Here is an 8969-nt window from a genome sequence, read left to right as displayed (position 1 = left end):
GACGACAGCTCTGGAAAACACTTCTGCAAGACAATAACAGGTATGTTGTCCAGGCCACAAGCTGTAGAAGAGTCTAGGCAGGAAATCACTTTAGATACAGATGCTGGAGTGATATGAATGTCAACTAGTGGAATCAAGAGATGATATTGATGAAAAGTTTTTAGCAAACAATTCAGCTTTGTCTTTAGATGAGGTGACAAAGTCTAAACCATACAAGAGAGGTGAAATTATAGATTTGCCTTTATTATTGATATTGTTAAAGATTCTCCAGAAGTCACGAGAGCCTAATTTTTGAGATGAGATACGAGATTTCATGACCTGAGAATAGCGGGTTTTGGCGTTAGACAAAACCTTTTTACGATTGTTTCTAGCAGTAATAAACAGACGCCTGTTTCCTGGAAAATTGTTTTGCTGATAAATATGGAAGTAACGGTTTCGATTGGCAATTGCAGCAGTTCCGTGTGAAGAAAACCATGGAGGAGAGTGAGGCTTGACCTGGAATTGTCGAGAGGGAATAAAAGATTCCATGCCAGCCTGAATCCATGAAGTTATGTAAGAAGCACATTTGTCGACAGGAAGACGAAGGATTTCTACCTAAGGGCCATCACGAAGAAAATCATGGAAAGAATCCCAGTCAGCTTTACTGTAGTTGTAAGAAGTTTGCTAATAGGGGGATTCAGGTGATGAAGAAGAATGAGATATTAGTTTTAGAGAGATCAAACTGTGATCAGAAGCACCTAAGGGTGAATGTGGAGAAACTGAGCACTGACTAGGATCAGAAATAAGACATAAGTCGAGTAGAGAAGGTAAATGGTTCGGGTTTTCTGGACAGCGAGTTGGATAGTTGACTATTTGAGTTAGGGATTGAGAAAGGCAAAAGTTGTGGGCTTTAATGCCTACCGAATCACTGACACTAGAGCCAAGCCATTCAGAGTGGTGAGCATTAAAGTCACCAACAACAACTATATTAGCTGTTGGATAAAGAGAGAGGGCTTGGTCAATATGATCAGAAATAACGTCAAAAAGTGTGCAGTCTTGAGATGAAGGAGAGCAATATAGAACAAAGAGAAAGGCAATAGAGTGAAGTGGTGCTAAACGAAAGCACATGAAAGAATAATCTGTGGATTCAAATCTAGTTTCACAACAAATGGGTGAATTCTTATGAATGTAAATGCCCAGGCCAAGCATGTGACTATTGGAGTCTTTACGAATTAAGGGAAGATAACCATCAACACTAAGATCACAAGGTAAGACGGCTGAACTCAAATTAGTCTCACAAAGAGCAAGTAGGTCTGGTGAACTTTGCAAGAGATAAGACTCAACAGAAGAAAAGTTACTTCGAAGACCACGAATATTAGTGAATGATAGGTTTAGATAACTTGGTGATGATGATGGTTTTTTGTGTTTTATAGTTTTTGGTACTTTATTCATTTTTAAATTAGGTTGAAGAACTTGACTCAAAGCATAGATAATAATCAGAACACTGTTTAATAGCCCAAGCAATTGTCTCATTACTACTAATAAACCCTAAGCAATGCACACCAAAAATACAAACAAGGACACCATCCATGTGCAACATGGCACTGTTAATACTTCGATATTTTTCAGCTGTTGATGGAATCAGCCTCTCTGAGAACTACCACAGAGTTCGGGAAACCTGACTACCAGCCGGCCTCAGAACCGTAAAACTGAGTTTTAGAGCTGTACCCTCATTAGGAGATAATAGAATGAGTTGCCTAGTCATAAAAACAGAGACACAAGCAAAACCCATGCATTGAGTCAAGAAGATCCAGCATTCAACATCCTAAACTGGAAACAATGTATTAAAAATACATCTGCGCCAGCCTAATAGATGAAGAAGGGGTGCGAGGTTGGTCAACAGATAGAAACTGTTTACTCCTTAAGTCTTTGCCTAGGAGGCCTTCTGCAAAACAGTAGCTGGGTGCATTTAACATCTGCCCAAGATGAGTATTTTTATCGAGACACCGTCTCTAGCTTTTACTCAACCAAGAGCCCCAAGGCAGGGGGTGTTTTAAATCGGAGTTGGCATCTCCTAGCCTTTGCCTAAAAAGGTGTATCCTACAAGGCAGCAGGACATGAAGCAGATTGTACTGGGTTACATGTTACCAGTAGCAGGATAACCTGATCTGACAGGAATGGTTAGCAATAAAACATGTAAGTTTGATTTCAATACGTTGCAATAAAACATGTAAGTTTGATTTCTTGGTAGTTTGAATAATTTTTACTTTTGACTTCCTTTAATGTAACATCTAGGTGACTCGAAGTCTATCCTTGGCCCTCTAATATTTCTTATAGTTTTCAATTACGATCTCTCAGATATTTTCACAGATAAGGTGACATTTTTTTCTGATGATACCACTATTAGTTCTTGTCTTCATTTGAAGTCAAAACTCTGATTGCTTGGATGGGGCATTTGAGCTTTTGATTTCACTCCTGGTATTAAATAGCGCTGTCATTGGTTGGCGATCTTTAACCCAGATAAAACTTAATTATTTTCAGCTAATCGTTTTTGCAATTATCTGGATTATTTTTTATCTATGAATGGTAACGATCAGTCATCTAGATTGTGTTTTCTAGGATTATCTCTTACTTCTGATCTTTCTAAGGAACCACATATCAAATCCATTAGAAAATTAGCTAAGGTGGCATCTCTTTATTATGCTTCAGATATCTTCCTCTAATCTGTCTTTGCATGTAATACAAATATTACAATAGTAGTTGCTCTAAAGCAAGTAGAGAATAAGTTTAATAGATGGCATCAGAGCTATCATCTCTGGTGCCATCTAATAAAATTTATTCTTGTGTTCCTCGCCATTCAATTAAGTCTTGTCCTTATACTGTGTCTGTTCCTATATGCTCTCAATCTTTTGAATGTTAATTGTTATTATGCTCTTTAGCCTTCATCTTCAGTCTTGTTTAAAACAAAAAAAAATCATTATTTATTACTATTATAGTTAAAAACTTTGATTAAAAACCTTTTAAATATTTATTAACCTAATTAAATATTTATCACTATTATAGTTAGAAACTTTGGTTAAAAACCTTTAAAGATTTAGAGATGTTTATTGTTTTTATTGTTTGTTTTTTATAATTTTTTTGTTAATTTATTTAGTTCTGCCATTCGACTAATTTGTTAAAGTTTCTTTACTGTGGAAACATGATTTTAATTTAGTAAATTTTGATGATTTCAAACTTACTTTATTAATCATAAGCCAACTGTTTAGGAAAAGAACTTAAATTCGACACAAGGTAATACTTTTGTTTTTTTGAAACATTAAAAAACTAGTTAATGCTATTTGTCACATAATACGAATAGCTGATTTATATTAGGCTGGGTGAATAAAGCAAGCAATTGATCTTTTTACTAAGTAGTTGGTCAGCTTTACTAATAAAAACTTCAGCAGTTTTCTTCATATTTTTATTCACAAAAAGCTAAGCAATTTACTTTAATAGCTGTACTTTTGACTTCCATTATAATATGTATTTTTAATAGCTGTACTTTTGTCTTCTATTATACAGTTTGTACTTTTGATGACTGTACTTATGGCTTCTATTATATGATAGAAGCCATAGATTTAACTCACACTATACGTTTAATTGTACTGTTAATATACAAGAGAATTTTTTCTTTAATCTTCAACAATTTTGCTTTAGTTTCTATTCACGTAAAGCTGAGCAATTACTGAGTAAAAACAATTGCTCATTTTTATTCACCCAGCCTATTGAAAATAATAATTTTTGTTTTACTCATAGTAAGTGATTTGGTTTTTATGGCCTAATTTGCAGAGTAAGGTTACTAGTTTTTTTTTAAGAAAGAATAAAAAAAAAATTCTCTCGTATATCTACAGTACAAATCAAACGTATAGTGTGAGTTAAAACTCTAACATGTTCTATTTTGCTAATGAAAGACATAGTTTTTCGCTATTTTATATATTGAATATAAAGCAGATATCTAAAGTACAAATCATGTAATAAATGTCAAAAGTACATCTATTAAAGTACAGCTATCAAAAGAGCAAACTATGAGATAAAAGCTAAAAATACACCATCAAAAGTACAAATCATGTAATGGAAGTCAAAAGTACAGCTATTAAAAATATAAATAATATAAAAGAAGTCAAAAGCACAGCCATCAAAAGTACAAATATTGTAATAGAAGTCAAAAGTACACCTATCAAAAATACAAATCGTAATAGAAGTCAAAAGTACAACTATTAAAAATACAAATAGTATAATAGAAGTCAAAAGTACAGCTATCAAAAAATACAAATCGTAATAGAAGTCAAAAGTAAAACTATTAAAAATACAAATAATATAATAGAAGCCAAAAGTACAGCCATCAAAAGTACAAATATTGTAATAGAAGTCAAAAGTACAGCTATTAAAAATATAAATAATATAATAGAAGTCAAAAGTACAGCCATCAAAAGTACAAATAATGTAATAGAAGTCAAAAGTACAGCTATTAAAAATATAAATAATATAATAGAAGTCAAAAGTACAGCCATCAAAAGTACAAATATTGTAATAGAAGTCAAAAGTACAACTATTAAAAATACAAATAGTATAATAGAAGTCAAAAGTACAGTTATCAAAAGTACAAATCGTAATAGAAGTCAAAAGTACAACTATTAAAAAAAATAGTATAATAGAAGTCAAAAGTACAGCTGTTAAGGTAGAGATATCAAAAGAGCAAATCATACAATAGAAGCCAAAAATACAACGCGAATCGTATATCTGATATCTGTTAAATCGCTATTGAAAGAAATAACTTGTCGCTATTTTTTATATTGCAGTATCTAACATATCAAAAGAACTAATCGTGCAATAGAAGTCAAAAGTGGAAGTCATATGGAAAGACAAGTCATATGGAAAAGAGTGCATCTTTTCTATACGACTTGTCGCTGTTTTATATATAGCGATATCTAACAGATATCAACAATAAAAATCATGTGATAGAAATCGAGATTACAACACGAGTTATATCCTTGTCATCTATTTTATATCTCTAATCATTTATTCTATCTCCGGAAAAAAATCTGTTTTAGAAGTCAAAAGTACACAAACTATAATTACGGCAACCGTTTATAATTTGAAATCGAGGCGTACTTTTGACTTCTATTATATATTGCTTACCCATCTTTTTTATCTCGGAAATTTTTTTGATTAATTAGTAGAGGGGGTAATTAAATTTATATGTCCGTCTGATATAAGATTACAGTATAATTAACGCAATAAATAGCTAATTCTAAGTTAAATATATATATCAAACTATTTTATAAACATTTATAATTTTATTTTAAATTATCATATTAAATAATATATTTTTCAAAATAAATTATGTTACCTCCATTAAAAAAATATCTAAAAGTGGTTTCCAGGGATAAAAACGATTTTTTTAAACACTTTTTTAAGTTAAATCCGGCGAAAAATTAAGAATTTTTATTACAATTTTATAATATATTTATATCAAAAAAGGTATGAGAACAATGCGTTTCGATTTCAGTAAATATATTTTCTAAAACAATATATATAATACTTTCATATTATAAGGACTTTGTATGAGTGCCACGACAAAAAACCTGGCGGTCTCTCTGGTGCACAGTGTATTGCCTGTCTGATGATAACTTTACTATTATGAAAAATAACATTCATAAATTATCTTATTCAGCCCTTTTATTTTTTCCTCCTGATATTAATGCTGCAAAGGAACTTAAAATATATATGAAAATTAACTTTAGTAACACAAACAGTTAAACATAATAATTCTTCTTAAATAAAAATGTTAATGTCTTTTATTACAATAACATTACATTGTTATTGTATTACAAAGACGAATAACAATATAATATTTATTGTTATTGTAGTGGGTCATTACAATACTTTTTTTTTCCATATATTGTTATTGTTTTATAAAGATGAATTGCAATACAATATTTATTGTTATTGTATTACAGAATTACAATAGTTGTAAATCACAAGTATTGTTATTGTTTCTAAATTAAGTTAATACAATAACAATAATTATTGTTACTGTAATTGTTTTCATTACAATTACAATAGTCCTAACCCTAGAGTTAATTGTGAGGTCCTGGTGATGAAAAACTTCAAACTGGTGATAAAAATGTAAAGGCTAGAATAACTCCAGAAATAAAACCAGATGCAACAACGCTTATACAGCTATTCGACTAGAATATCTCCTATGAGCCTATTCTTACTTGTGATCTGACAACAGAAGAAGTAAAACAGATAATATTTCAGCTTATGAATGTTCCGAATTGGCCTTGTCATGGGCAGTCAATTGAAAGACGAGTTAAACAGGTAACAGAAGCAGCAAGCAAAGTTTATTCTCAAGTTATCTTCAGTGAAAGTTATCTTCAGCTTCATAAAGTGTCATCCTCTTTACTTTGCGCTTCCTCTTGATTTAAAGACATATTCAATTCCATTCTGGTCGGCTGTTTCTGCAATATCTTTGATAATGCTTTCCACCCTAACATTTCTCAAATTCTGAATGAAAGCCTTCTATCCTTTCGTTTTTTTTTTTGTTTTTTTTTGTTGTTGTTGTTGTTGTTGCAATCCCTATTTAATTATTTTTATGCTGAAGCAGTTGTTTTCCGGTCTATTAAAAAGTTTAACACAAGAAACTCAACAAATACAAAAAACTGAAATCAATTTGAATGATCATATTCTCTGTACTGCAAACTGTGACACCATCATTGCATTGTGGATAATGGCGAACAAATGGCCAACAAATTATTTACTATATATAACATATTTTACTATATATAAATTACTATATATAACAAATTTTACTATACATAAATTACTATATATAACAAATTATAGATATAACTAATATAAATTACTATATATAACATAAAATTAATTATAGTTAATGTTATAATTAATGTTTTAATTAATGTTATATAAATAATATAATTTAATGTTATTAATAAATTAATAACATTAAAATATAACTAATATAAATTACTATATATAACAAATTTATTACTATTCGGATGATTTTTTTAATACTATTTTGTGCTGAAGTGTTGCATTCTAATGGCAAAATTTTGTTCTTTCTTGCTCTGAAATATTCTAAACCAAAAAGCATCTTATTTTTTCCGTTATTTTAGATCATGTTGCTGGATTATTGTTGCTGTTGTTGCAGGATCCCTGTGTTGAAATTTTTTTCCTGAGGTTTGTGGAATATCTAATATTTTTGAATGAATTTTATTGTTTTCTCTTTCAAGTCGGTCAGAAAGCGGGGAATTGCCGTCTTCCCTTGATGTTGAATCATTTGTAAAAAATTCTTCTAAAATTTGACCAATGAAAATCTCCTCTTCAATTAATTCCAAATAATGATCTCAACTTAAGTCAATAAATTGATCTGTTTGATAAACTTTATTTGCTAAATTGTCATAAACTTCAATACAAATTTCCTTAGACATGGCCAACGACACGGTTTTGATAATGGAGGGACACATCCGTCACGTTCTAAAAACGTTCTTCTAAATCTAGAAAATTATAAAAAAAAAGAAAAGGTCCTTTGTAAAAATAGGGGGAGGAAGGCAGTCATAAGAATACCATTCTTTTTAACATGATCATAAGCAGCGACGGATCGAGGGTGGGGGATGGTAGGGAAGATGTATCTCCCTCCTCCCCCAACAGAATCTGAAACTTCCAAATTAGAAATTGAGGACCTTTTTTTTATTTAGGAGACGCAAATATGGTACAAAATACAAAAAAATTTCACCATACGCCCCCCTCCTTTTACCAAAAATTCCCAGATCCGTCACTGGTCATAAGAATATCTTTGTTATAACTATGATTTTAAATAAGTTTCGGAAACCAATGATGTGTTTTTTATATCTAAAAAATGATGCTAATGCAATGTGCTTTTTCCTTTTTTTTCTTTTCAACGATTTTGTAAAAATATTTTAATGTTATTGTCTGAAGATGTTGATATAGTATCGAAAAAAAACAAATATAAATAAAACTAGTATTCGAATGTTTTCTATAAGAAAAAGATGATTTTAAAAATATGTATCAACAACATATCATATAGCGTTAAACAATGTATGAGGAGTGGACTTGAGCAAAAAAATGAGCAAAACCAGATAATTCACTTTTTTTTTAAAAAGACTTAGCAATGTTTTTTTGTAGTAATAATATACCAAATAAAATAAATTATTAAAACAAAAACTAATTTTAGTAACATTTTACCTGCCTTAAATTATTCTGTCCGTGCAAAACCAGATAAAAAAAAATTATTGTCGATGCAAAAGACAAAAACGTTTTATAAAAATGGAGGACGTTATTTAAGAAAAAAATCTTTTACACAAAAATTCACTAAAATCACAATAGCCACATTTAAACAGTTACAAATGAGTTTTAACTTCATCAATCCTATAAAAGTATCAAACATTAAAATTTCTTATTTTCCAAGGCAGAGTTGCACAATTATATTGATTATTAAAGTCGTCAATAGTCAAGTTGCCTTCATAAAGCTTGTTTGAATAGCAGTTAAAAATAAATTTCAGATAAAAACTAGATAAAAATAATAATTTGCATGCAAAACCAGATAAAACATTTTTTCATTTTGTAATAAAAATAAGATCAAAAGAGTACGATTTTCAAATTTTTGTCTTAAACATTTTTTTAATATCTATTGTTTGGGTTTTACTTTTTTAATATATATATATATATATATATATATATATATATATATATATATATATATATATATATATATATATATATATATATATATATATATATATATATATATATATATATATCAGGCCCGTAGAAACAGAAATTATATTGGGGGGGGGGGGGGCAAAACAACTAGGTAGGTCAAATAGTAGTTGGTCAAAAATTTTTGTGAAAGGGTCTTCCGCCAAAAATACGGACAACAAGTTAGGTCTTTTCTATCTTTTTTTTTC

This window comes from Hydra vulgaris, chromosome 10 (assembly GCF_038396675.1).
Source record: "Hydra vulgaris chromosome 10, alternate assembly HydraT2T_AEP".
Taxonomy (NCBI): domain Eukaryota; kingdom Metazoa; phylum Cnidaria; class Hydrozoa; order Anthoathecata; family Hydridae; genus Hydra; species Hydra vulgaris.
This window is presented reverse-complemented; position numbering follows the sequence as displayed.